The sequence below is a fragment of the Otolemur garnettii genome, unplaced genomic scaffold (genome assembly GCF_000181295.1).
Source record: "Otolemur garnettii isolate 467f Iridium unplaced genomic scaffold, OtoGar3 scaffold00009, whole genome shotgun sequence".
NCBI lineage: Eukaryota > Metazoa > Chordata > Mammalia > Primates > Galagidae > Otolemur > Otolemur garnettii.
Window position 1 is genome coordinate 29,002,722 of NW_003852404.1, and position 12,901 is coordinate 29,015,622.

At 34.3% G+C, this 12,901-nt stretch overlaps 1 protein-coding gene across 2 annotated transcripts in view; it reads left to right on the forward strand.

The window, feature by feature from the left end:
• CADM2 (cell adhesion molecule 2) overlaps positions 1 to 12,901 on the forward strand; it is a 1,018,247-nt gene that overhangs the window by 423,129 nt on the left and 582,217 nt on the right. The gene's annotated exons all lie outside the window — the stretch shown is intronic.

Sequence of the window (12,901 nt, forward strand, 5' to 3'; positions counted from 1 at the left end):
GTAAATATTCTGTAAATATAAGTATATTGAGTAAATATACTCAAATATGTCACCCTTATTGTTCTTATTACAGAAAAATTGCAGTAAATATATTCAAATATGTCACCCTTATTGATGAAGCGTAGATTTCTATGTCTATGAAAAATTTCTTTGATTTTGCATGATTTCTAAAGTTTAAAAATTGTCACTTCAGTGACCAAAATGGTACATAACTTTCTGCGTTAAATGCTTTCATAAAGTTTTTGACCATTAAAATGCTTAATTCCAAATGATATTCGTATGTACATATATATGTATATATTTGCTTCTATGCATTTGTCTATAATGGTAGCCTTGATATAAAACTCTGATATAATGCTATAATATACTAATTCACATAAAATTACATTCATAAGAACCTCAAGGATCAAGGAGAGCATTGCAAAAAGTGTTATAATGGAACAGATTTTTTAAAATAATTTATCTCAACTTCCTCCAAATAAGAGCAATACATGTCTTATTAAGCTATAAAGGGAAGAAGTCAGAAACACGTTGTATTTACTCAAAACAGTGGTTGGTACGCTTCTAATCAGTACCTTTGCCCTCTCCCCCACCTTCTCCATCATGCATGCTTAAACAAATTAATTCAGAGTAGAAAAAGTGGTACAGGGTTCACAAGAGAATGTTCAGCTATAAATTATCAGACTTAATGATTCTCTCGTGGGAACGCTAATGGCTAGTCGAAAAAAAACTGAAGCAGGAAAATGTTTTTATCTCATTCTCATGTCCTGTTTCCAGTTTCCCTTCCCCTTTATTTTTAGTTGACACATAAAAATGTGTTCATATTTAAGGGACACAACGTCATATTGTGATACATGTACACGATGTGCACTAATGAAATCAGAATATATAATATTTTCTCCACCTCAAATACCCTTCATTTGCTTTGTTGGGAACATTCAAAATCCTCGCTTCTAGCCTTTTGAAAATACACAATAAGTTATCATTAACTGTATTCACCCTCTAGTGCTATGGAACACGAGGACTTATATTTCCTGTCTAGCTATAATTTGTATCCATTAAGCACTATCCTCCCTCCTAAGCTTTTTTTTTTGAATCATCGCTACCAGTCATAATACAACAATAATGTCTTTATTTCAGACTATCTTTTAAGAATTTATTGTATTAGGATTTTCCAGTAAGTTTCAGCAAAACAGAAGTCTGAGAAAACATCAGGTACTACCTGCCGAAATGGTCCATAAACTTAACTTCTGAAGATAAATATAGTAACATGCTAGGATTACGAGAAGGAGAGATTGAAATCGTGTGTGAGTCTACGATGATCATGATTTGTCCTAGAATTGTGTCTATAAATTCCAATGGGACTTGTCTTTGAAAATTGCAGTATCTTACCTTGTTTAAAAAATTATTTTTAAAAGGAAAGAGATCCATGGGAATATGCCAATATATGTGACTAATTTTTACCTCTAAGTTGTATTTAATCTATAGAAAACTTGCTAGAAGCCTCTAAAACCAAGAAACATTTATCAAGTTATAACATTACTCACATATATTTTAAACTCGATAGTAAGTATGGAGCTACCGTTATTTGGGGGGAAATGCCAAAATTTATGGGAAAGCATAGGTGGCTAAGAGGCTGGTCCAACAATTAGTCCAAGAATTCAGATTGTGGGTGGATGGTAAAGCTAAATGTATGTTATGAGTCAAAATTGTTTGATTGTAAGGTAAAATAATAGAACTTAAAATCTCCACTGTTTTCCTCTTTATGACGTATTTACTAGATTCTAGAGTTTTGATGAGTTAAGCATCTAGGATTTAGCTTTGTTTCGAGAATAGAAGATAACAACTAGCTTATAAATCCATATAATGAAAAAATATATATATTTATATAATATATATCCATATAGTGAAAAAATCAACATTAGATTATAATTTCTTTCTTAAAACCAGCAGTTTCAGAGTCATCACTTTCTAAATTCACACCAAAATATTAGGAAATGACACAGAAGGTATTGTTTGTGTTTGAAATATTTTATTTGGAATGTAGCAGCTATGCTATGCTCAAAGTACAAAATAAATATTTCTATGTTTCATCTCTAGGAACTGAAAAATAATTTTTCCTTAATTTTATAATTAACCAGTGACAAATACAATTAACTATTAACAGGAACACATTATTCACCCCCTGGAAGTTGTTGCTATCTTTTAGCAGTTTATGAAAGTCATAATAATGCCAGCATCATTTCCAACAAATAATCCACTTCATGCAAAAACTTTTGTTGTCAATTTGAATCTGTTTAAATCTTCATATGTAGACTATTTAAAATGTGTTCCTATTAATAGTTAATTGCATTTTTCACTGGTTAATTGTACAATTAAGGAAAAATTATTTTTCAATTCCTAGAGATGAAACATAGAAGTCTTTATTTTGTACTTTGAGCATCTGTAACTTCAATTCAATTGCAAGATTTGTGATAGATCATTCAAAGCCTTGAAGTAAGTTGTTCATCTTGCTAGGTGACTCAGAGATAGTGTTTGTGTGATTTCAGCTACAGCTATGGATCTAGTGCTGCTCTATAAATGATTTCTAAATTGTCTTGGAAAAACGTACCAGTATTAGTACCAGTACAGGGCTAGTTATTTCATTTTGAAAGGTTAAATGCTTTCTGACATAACTTATACAATTCATAGTTATGGGTGGATGTATAAGTTATACCTAAGTTAAAAGATACTGTAAGGCGCATGGTAAAAAAATTCATGAGAAATATCTATTCTCATATTTAAATAATCAGTGATGGCTAAACAACTTTCTCACCAAAGGTAAGAGGCAAAAATTGAAAAAAAAATATACATCGCCTTACTAAGGGATAATGTATTATCTAATGCTAATTGAATAGCATTTAGTTATCAATCTTCATCAGTCATCCATTTGTATCTTCTCTTGCCCCCTGCAGGTTTTCTTATTTTATTTTTCCTTTTTAAGTCACTTGGATATAGGTAACATCAGGAACTACTATAAAAGCTTTCCCTATTTGCTGAGTTGAAAAGCATTTTCAAGGTCATTACTAATAGTTTGTTTGTTTGTTTGTTTTAATTTTTAGAGACAAGGTCTTGCTCTATTGCCAGGTTGGTTGGAGTTCAGTGGAACAATCACAGCTCACTGCCATCTTGAACTCTGGGTTCCAGTTATCCTCCTATTTCAGCCTCCTGACTATCTGGGACTGACAGGCGTGACTACCGTACCCAATTTATTTTTCTTACTTTTTTAGAGACAAGGTTTCACAATGTTGCTCAGGCTGGTCTCAAACTCTTAGCCTCAAGTGATCCTCCCCACTTTGGCCTCCAGAGTCATTGAGATCATAGGTGTGAGCCACCATGCCCAACAGCAGCTTAATCAATATTTAAAACTGAGGGAGAAAGTGATTGCTTTGGCTGAAAAGTTTTACCGTATTAGTTTAGTTGACTTCATTTGACAATAAGCTATTAGTTGAATTTTGAAAAGATTTTGAAGGTCCAATACATGTTTCCTTTTGGTGTGAAGAAAGCAAATTTATGCTAAGAAGTTCCCACAATCTTAGATCTGTGACTTGATTGTGCCATGTTCTAGCTGCGTTCTGTTAGGCAGGTCACATAATCTATTTACGCTCAGTTTCACCACTTACAATAAAAGAGTAAATAGTTATCTCCTTTAAAATGTTATTTTATGATGTGAAGGTATAAAATACATTAGAAAGCATTTTATCACCACAAGATGAAAATAACTGTGAGTTTACCAGTTATGATATGGAGTGCTGGGCACTCCAAGGACTAAAGTACAATCTCTGCATCAATGAGTAATAAATATGCATGATTAATGGTTACAGTGCATTTATCATATATTGTTAAATATAGACAACTATTTTACATTGCACACAAACTTTATGGATCCCTTGTATTATTTGTATTTACTATAAACTTAGGTAAGACACATTCACCTTTATCATGATGTGCGTTCTTCCTCTATAAAATTAAATGATAGGTTATAATTGTGTTGGGGATTTAGGATTATCATTTCTTACTTGTTTTATATTAATATTAATAAATATCTGCTAATAGCCAAATTTTGAAATAATCACTAGAAATATGATAAACCTATAGTCCCCACATAAGATTCCCATAGGAAAGTAAGGGAGATGAGTAGATTATAAAACAAATATAATCTAGAACAAATATTGACAAATTATGCTACCCTAGATTTTATCCCAAAGGCCAAGAAGCAAGACATGGATGTGTTCACATTGGTGGGTCAGATCTGGCCCACTCTCTGTTTTTCTACCTCCATAGGGATGAGTGGCTTTTCCACTTTAAATTGTAAAACGCTTTTTTAAAATTAGCATTTCTGAAGAAATGTTGCTCTGTTTTTTCTCTAGTTTAACAAAGTCTACCATACTTACACTCTAGCCCTTTATAAATGAAGATTGCTGAGCTTTGATTTCAGAGCGTGATCAAAATGAATGAAGTACCCTGTGTAAGGAAGGAGGTTAAATGCAGGAAATCAGAATGGGTATGTGGCGGATCATGAATGTGAATGACATAGATTCGCAAGGCAGGAGTGTGTGTGTATTATATGTTGAGAGGGAAGACAGAGAGAACATTCAAGTATGAGAAAAGCATGGGCAAAGAAATGAAACTGAAGGTAAGAACAAGTCCAGAAAGTTGCAGGTACTTCATAAACACTTACAGAGGCTTTTGTGTCACGTCTTGGAAATTTTATTCTGAGGCTACTAGAATTCTCTAGTAGACAAAATAATTATATGTGTGTTTTGATTTGGAAGGAATACTCTGCAGATGCTCAAAGTATTGATTTGGAAAAGGGTAAATGGAAAGCAGAGATCATTAGGAGGCTGTTATTATGTAGTCTAACCAAGAATTTCAAATGAGGACTTGGAGGGAGGAGGAGAGAGCGCGAGACAGAGAGGAGAGAGACAACGGGGAAAGGGGTAAAGTAGGAGGCGTGGAGAGAGAGAGACGAAAAGAAGACAGAGAAAAAACAAATGTGTAAAGCAAGAATGTTTTGGTGTCATACTTTTGTTATACTGTAAGTGGCTTGATATAAAAATCTCAGCAGCTAAGAGTCCATTTAAAGTTAGGGAGAAGAGATCTTGAAGATAGACAATGTGGTCAGGAGTGTAATCTAACAAAGGAAGACACGTTCCTAGCTAGGATTGGAATGTTTCCTAACTATAATATAGTGACATGATTATTTACTTAGTAAAGTTATCAAGATTATATTACTTAATACAGCCATATGCTGCATAAGGACATTTTGGCACCATAGACTACATATACAAAGGTGAGGATTTAGGGCAGGGGTGCCTATGGCCTTAAGGAAATCTGTGGACGCCCTGGTCCTTTAGTAGCCTTTAACTGCATCCAGACTTTACATAACATCATAAAAGGGGTGTGGCAGAGAAGCATGAGGCTTTTTGTGCCCCTCTTTGGTGTTTAAACATGAAGGATCTTGAAAACCAAATGCCGCAGTTTCCCCAGCCCTGTGTGTAGGCTGGGAAGGACTACAAGGAAGGGTGGATTCACCTGTTACATTGTGATATGCTTGACGATTAGGTGATAGAATCTCTTGGATGGAAATCAGCAGTGTCTACAAGTGGCTTTCATAAAATTAGGAGAAAATAGAGGGTCAAGAGATTTGGAAGACTCCAGGAATTTGAAGAACTTGGATATTGGCAATGAAGAGAGTGCAAACCTGGGGAAAATTACTCCAAAAACTGGTAATTGACGCCAAAGATACTTTGAAGTATTAAATCCTTTGAGCTTGTGGCATATCCTAGGTATGACCCCAAAAGTAAAATCTGACATATTCAGTGAGCTGTGGGGACAGGAGTAGAGAGTGGGCAGAAACCACAAAGCAATAGCAGAAGGAGGAGGTGATTTAAACGTTAGGTGATGGAGCATTTTAGAGAATGATCAAGAATTTCTGTAGAAATTACTAGTTTCACGTATGTAAATATTAATTTGGAGGGAGGCTCCCCATTCCAAATAGTGGGAAAGGTTTGAGTAGTTGAATTCTTTGTTCCTTTCTAATTTTAAAAGACTATGGTAATAATAATTACAATTAGAGGTCTTTATTCCATGCATTGGAGGAAAATGTGAGAACTACTTAGAGGCCAGTACTACGACTTTCGTGTACTTAAAACATCACCAGCAGAGAGTGCTGAAAATAGAACTTCCACATCCCAGTCCTGTGGATACTGATTCAAGTGGTTTTGAAAGGACCATAACATTGTATTTTTTTAAAGAAAACATTCTTTGCAGCAACTGCTAAGTTTTCAAGTAGATATATTAAATACAAACTAAGTATTGAAATCTCTACTATTACCTTAATACTTTGCACTTTATACCCAGAGTCATGATTATCTTACACTACTTAGTATTTTTGATACTATCAAAGAACAAAAGAATTTCAAATCTTAGTGTTTGTTCTTCATTTAAGAAAGAAAGAACAAAAAAAAAATTTCTAAGACCCTACATAAATATTTAAGGTGATACATTTCAATCTATTGAGTTACATATATTGGGGGATTTTTTATATCTTATATATAAGCATATGCAAATTTAGATTATGATTTAAAATAAAGACATTAATTTCCAAGTCCTCTTTTCTCCCCAAAGGAGGATTTTTAAAGCTAATTGTGTATTAAATGTGGGATATAATATTAAAACAACTAGCCACTCTTTGAAGTCCAAATTTAGCTAAGATGTGAAGAATACATCAAATGTCCTGCAAAAAATTGTTTTTCAAGATAATTCCATATAGTTGTAATTTCATATATATGTATATTTTTTCTTTCCTTTTTTTAAATATAAGAAATAGGATTATATATGTGTGTGCGTACTCATTCCTCCTTTAAATAGGCTGCTAGAATTACCTTTTTTCCCCCTGTGGTTGGAGAATGAACAAAGTTAGGAAAACCATTATGGATTGCTTCATTAGAGGATTCTTGAAATTGCTTACTTGTGACTGCCTGCCTGGAAAGCAATCTCTTGCTCCTTTGCCGGAGCTCTGGAGAAGTGGGGGTTATTGAACCCTCTGTCAGGCAAGGAGCTAGCAAATAAAGATTGGCTGTGCTGAGAGAAATCACAAAACTCCATTGTGAAGATGAATTCTGATTTACATATTGCCCCATAGACCTCAAGTATGGAATTGTTTTGTCCAATTATAGGTTATATAGAAATACGGGTGGACTGACAATCAGTTTTTTCTTTGAATAGCGCTTTGGGGTTACAAGTTTAACTATTTCTCTGTGAATTGAATGATTTTGAGGAATCAAAAAGGGAACTTCTACAGGAAATGATGCTTAGAATCGCACTAGTGCCCATATATCACAGCACTCAGAGATTATTACTTGAAGAGTATCTAATTTATTCTCCCACTTGACGTCAAAGGCATCTTTTAGATCCCTAGGGTCAAGTTACATCTCTTAGCCGTCTTCCCATTTTCGTTGGCTATCATAGTTTCTGAAACTTGCAAGCAATCAGTAAATGTTTCTTTACAAATAATGGTGTATATGAGTTTATTAATTCATCCAAATTTATTATTGCTAAATTTTGCCAGGATCATGGTTAAGATCTTCTAAGATTTAAGCATATTTTCTCTTTTTCAGCAGAAAGACATAACTTCTACTAATAATTCCTCTATGAGTAAGCTTATATTCATAAAGCTTGTTGCTAATTCTCTTTTTATCAGCTAAAATCAGTATGTTGCTTTGTTTTTGTTATGAATATATGTCCATATCTTAATTTTATACTTTGCTAGAGTGCTCTTAACCTCACTTAATATTTGTACTATTTGTTTTCTTTTAGTTTCAGAACTACCAACTAAATATATAGCACTAAAACTAATTAACTACAGGGAACTTAAGATTCTTTTTCAAAAACTCAATATAACAGTACATTTATTCATTTACTCATCCATTCAACAAATATTTATTAAGAGCCTATTATGATTTAGCAACTGTTATACACATTGGGAATACTGTTATGAAAGGCAAATTATTACTATATTCATAATATCACCTACAGTTCAGAGTCTACATTCCCACAAGGATTATTCAGTGTCTAAATGATATATTACGGTTCCTTGCTTTTGTGCATGGTGCTTTGTTTAGTCTCCTTGTTTAAAAATAAAACTTTATTCCATATTTCTAATAATATTTAAACTTAAGGGTCACTTTGAAGTGTATTTTTATTTATTTATGTACTTATTTATTCAATAAATGTTTTTTGAGACAGGATCTTGCTCTTGAGTGTAGTGACTTTATCATAGCTTACGGCAACCTTAACTCCTGGAATCAAGCAATTCCCCTGTCTTGGCCTTCAGAGCATCTGGGACTGCAGGCATGCACCACCTCACCTAGTTAATTTTTCTATTTTTTGTAGAGATCAGGTATCATGACGTTGCTGAGGCTAGTCTCAAACTCCTGGCCTCAGACGATCCTCCTGTCTGGGTTTCCCAAAGTGCTAAGATTACACCACGCACAGCCTTTGAATTCTAATTTTAATATTTTCCTCTGACATTCTAGCTACTCTACTTAATGTTATTCAAAGAGAAAAAATAAAACTGCTGAGCCAGGATTCCTCAGTGCCTAAGTTATTTGCTCATTTAAAGGCTAACCAGGAACTTACTGTGGTAATAATGGCTCATTATCTGTTGGTATTTAATACCCACTTAGCAGTAGAGATGATGAACCGTCATATACTATGTCAGATATACTAGTGTATCAGGATTGCTGTTAACTGTTACTAAATTACATTTGGAAGTCATTTACACGTCCCAGTTCTATCATTTTATTTTTCATGCCCAGTTCTCAGTTAGTTATTCAAAATCACTGTCGACAGTATCTCATAGTTACTGTTCCTTCCGTTTCTTCAGTATCCAGTACATATACCATTGGTGCTTGTCATTTTTAAGGTTTTACAACATGTTTTTGTTACAGCAAAGAGGTGAAAAATTGGGACTTTCCATCAGGGACGCTCAGAATTTTGCAACAACATTGTGATCTTGAACAAGTTTTAATTTTCTGAATCTCAGTGTTGTTCTCTCCATGCTCCTCTTGCCCTCACAGGGTGGAGCCGGGAGACAGTTGTGTAAATTCCTACGCCATGTGGTTGGTATACCCTCAGTGTTCAATGAATGACAGAGGAGGTATTTCAAGGTCTTATATTTTAAATGATTTAATATTTTGACACTTTGTGGGCCAGTGCCTTCTTTCAATCTTGGATCGCATGAGATGAGGCAGTTTATTTTGATTAAAGATAAAGAAAAGACCATGTGCAATTGAATTAGGAAAAGATTGCAAGTCTTAGTAGTTCACGACGAGGCTGGGCCAGGAAAAAGTAAGCACCACAACTTTTATTGGCCTGATTAGAATCTAGATTCTGAAGCTGGATTAAATGGGGAAAACTTTGCCGTACAGAAATTAACTTTTAAAAGTCCAAAAGACAGAAGGGAAATTAGAGAATTTTCTATTAAACCAACGGGCTTTATAATTTGCTGCAGCACCTGATTAAGAATTTTGAATTTTTTCTTTTAATGCTGAAGAAAGTAAGAAATATGTAAACACATGGAGCTTATTCTTTAACTTAGTCTTTCAGTTGGGTTTTGGGAGAGTAGGGAAGACTTTTGTTTTATTTTTATTGTGAACACAATTCCAGGAAAATTATATGTAACTTATATATAAAGTGGATATTTATAGTTGATTTTTATTTATTATATATTAAATATAACATTATACATCATATATATTTATTCTAACAATATGTGTACTATGTTGTATATGTTTGTATATATTAAATATATATAACATAACAACTGTCAGCCTTCTCTCAAACCAGTGTTCCAAGCAGTAAACTCTGGTAGCCACGATAGGGATCACATAATGACACTTTACTAAAACAAACAAAAACAAATCATTATTCAACTTAATCTCACTAAAAATTATGCTATAGCAACGTTTTTTTCTCAAACAAATGTTTCTTTGAAAGGTACCTTTTTAGACCAAATTGATGTTTATAGTGAAATAAATGTGAAGAAATCTGAAATTTAAAAAAAAAATTTAGAAATTTTAAAATGAACTTCATGTTTTAGAGCAGCTTTAGGGTCGTAGCAAAATTGCCTGGAAGATTTGGCGATTTCCCATACACCCCCCACCCTCACGCAGGCAGAAGCTCCCTGCAGTTCTCTGACACATGCCCATTGATGACCTCCCGAAGTCCTTCAAAGAACACTTAGTAATACCTACAATTGCCTCATTTGCTTTGTATACCTCCCATAATTTTAGAAAATAGGCTTCATGAATATTGTACTTTTTGTCAGTCTAAATCCTGCTATATGGCCACATCTAAGACAGTTCCTTCAACTATTTTATTTGTTAAATTAGTTAATGTAGGGCATTGGGGAAGAAGATACAAATACCTTGTCTCTGTCCAGCGGAGGGTTGCAGTATAACATGGAAGACACTCTCATCCAATGCCTGTTGGATCTGAGGGAGTGGAAGGGACTTTCACAACAATGTCTGAGGCATACTCAGGGCTGTGTGAGTATTTGTCACCAGTATTGCTGTCCTCAAACTATCATCCATATCATCATTATCATTATCATGTGCAATAAGTACTTCTACTCTATGTGTAGTCCTGGCAATAACCCTGAGAAAGAGGAGTTTTTGATATATTCACTTTGTCAATGGGTAATCTAAAATTTAGGGAATTTCAGTGACTTACCTGAAAAAACAGAACTAATATGCTGCAAAGATACAATGCAAATTTTAACTGCCTGGGTCTAGTGCTTGCATTTTTGCATGAAATGAGGCTGGCTCTTTATGAAGGGTAGATTAAAAAGTATTTCATTTATTACAAAGTACTATATACAGTACATAATCATGAATTTGTAGTTATATCTAATTATGTATGTTGTGACATTAAATGTGAATTGAACCCCAGCAAGTTCCTACAATGTACCTTGCCAAATGAGATAGTACTATGTTATCGGCAATGAAATAACTAGATAAATTTTGTATAAAATATAATTTATAATATGTAAATATTGAAAAGAATTTTATTTAATTAAGATTTGCTAAGAAGCAATAAGATGTATGATTTCTTGCCTTGAGGAACTTTATTTATCATTCATATCTGGTTAGCAAGCATTTATTCAACGCCTACAATACATTTTACATTTTGGAAATAAGAAGAAAACATGAAAGAAATTCCCCATGTCAAGTGATTGATACTGGGAGGGACAGAAACAATGAGATGACTATTCTGCGATTTGATTCTGGCTACCGCTGAAAATATAGGAACACAGAACAAGTGAGGGATATATGATCAGGGAAGGGAACTGTAAACTGAGGATTTGTAAAAGACGACTAGAAGAAAAGGAAGAATCTATTTTCGGAACAATATAACACTGTATAGTTGCATGAAGTGTATTACAAAATGTCTGTACTCAGTTAGACTATATTGCAAATATGTACATCCTCAGAAGTACAGACCAAATGCTAAACTTCTGCATGTATTTTACAAATATTTATCTGAAATTAATAATTGCAGGCGAGGTTTCTGCACACTAGGTAGTCAGCACCCCCTGAGCGGTAAAAATCTCTTACATTTTACTGTGTGATATACTTATTCGATACGTATTTTCTCCAATAGACTGTAAGTTCATTGAAAATAGATATCACCTGGCTTGGCACCCACAGCACAGTGGTTACGGTGCCATCCACATACACCGAAGCTGACAGGTTCGAACCCGGCCCACACCAGCTAAACAGCAATGACAACTGCAACAAAAAAATAGCCGGGCCTTGTGGCAGCTGCCTGTAGTCTCGGCTACTTGGGAGGCTGAGGCAATAGAATCACTTGAGCCCAAGAGTTTGAGGTTGCTGTGAGCTGTGACTCCACATCACTCTACCCAGGGTGACATAGCGAGACTGTCTCAAAAACAAAAAATGGACATTAGCTTTTCTTTTCCTTTTTTTTAATCTTCTCTGTGCATATTGGGCATTCAATGAGGGAATGAATGATGAACAGTGACACTCGGTGATGCAAAATAAAGCTGAAATCAGAACGCGGGACATGAATTTAATACGAATTCACAGAAAAATTACACATTCAGCAAGGTCTATAGAAAGACGTAAAAGTGACCCACATGTGGTTCTACTTTTAAAATACTGTTCATGTTGCAGCAAGACCACATCAGTGGCATCTTTCTGAATAAGTTTCTCTGATTTCAGAAAATCTTTCTTATGGCATCATTTAACCTCTGACTCTGGCAGAAAGTCAAACATTTGCTCTACTTTTCAGCCTTTCTTATTTGAAAAAGAATTAGCATTTGAAGGTAAGAATGAAAAGATTATTAGAATTGTTAGGAAAGAACTTAAGTGTTTGTCCACTACTATGTTTATATATCACTGTAGGAGCTAAATATTTAAGTGAGTTAAGCTTAATATGTTTTCTAGTTCACCGTTTTAATACACACAGTCATAAAACTTGAAACTGTGGCTTGGGATGAATTGTTTTTTTAAATTGCTATAGTGCCCCCCCCCGAGAAGTAGCCCAATGATTCAAGTGAAAAGTGTCAAGCCCCAAGAACAAATGCCGCATAACACCAATATACATCATCCTGGAAATTAAGGAGTGACTGCAGGGGAAGAAATGCAATGTGACATGTGTGATAACATTGTACAGCCTCAGTCGTCATTCTGTTTTAGATATTATAGTTAGAGGTAGTCCTAAGGAAATGCTAGAATCTATGATATATTACTTGCTGTTAAATATCTTTCAATATTTCCGTTCTGCTAAGCTTGATATTTAATTTGCTTTTAATGCGGCTTCAAAATAGGGTTGC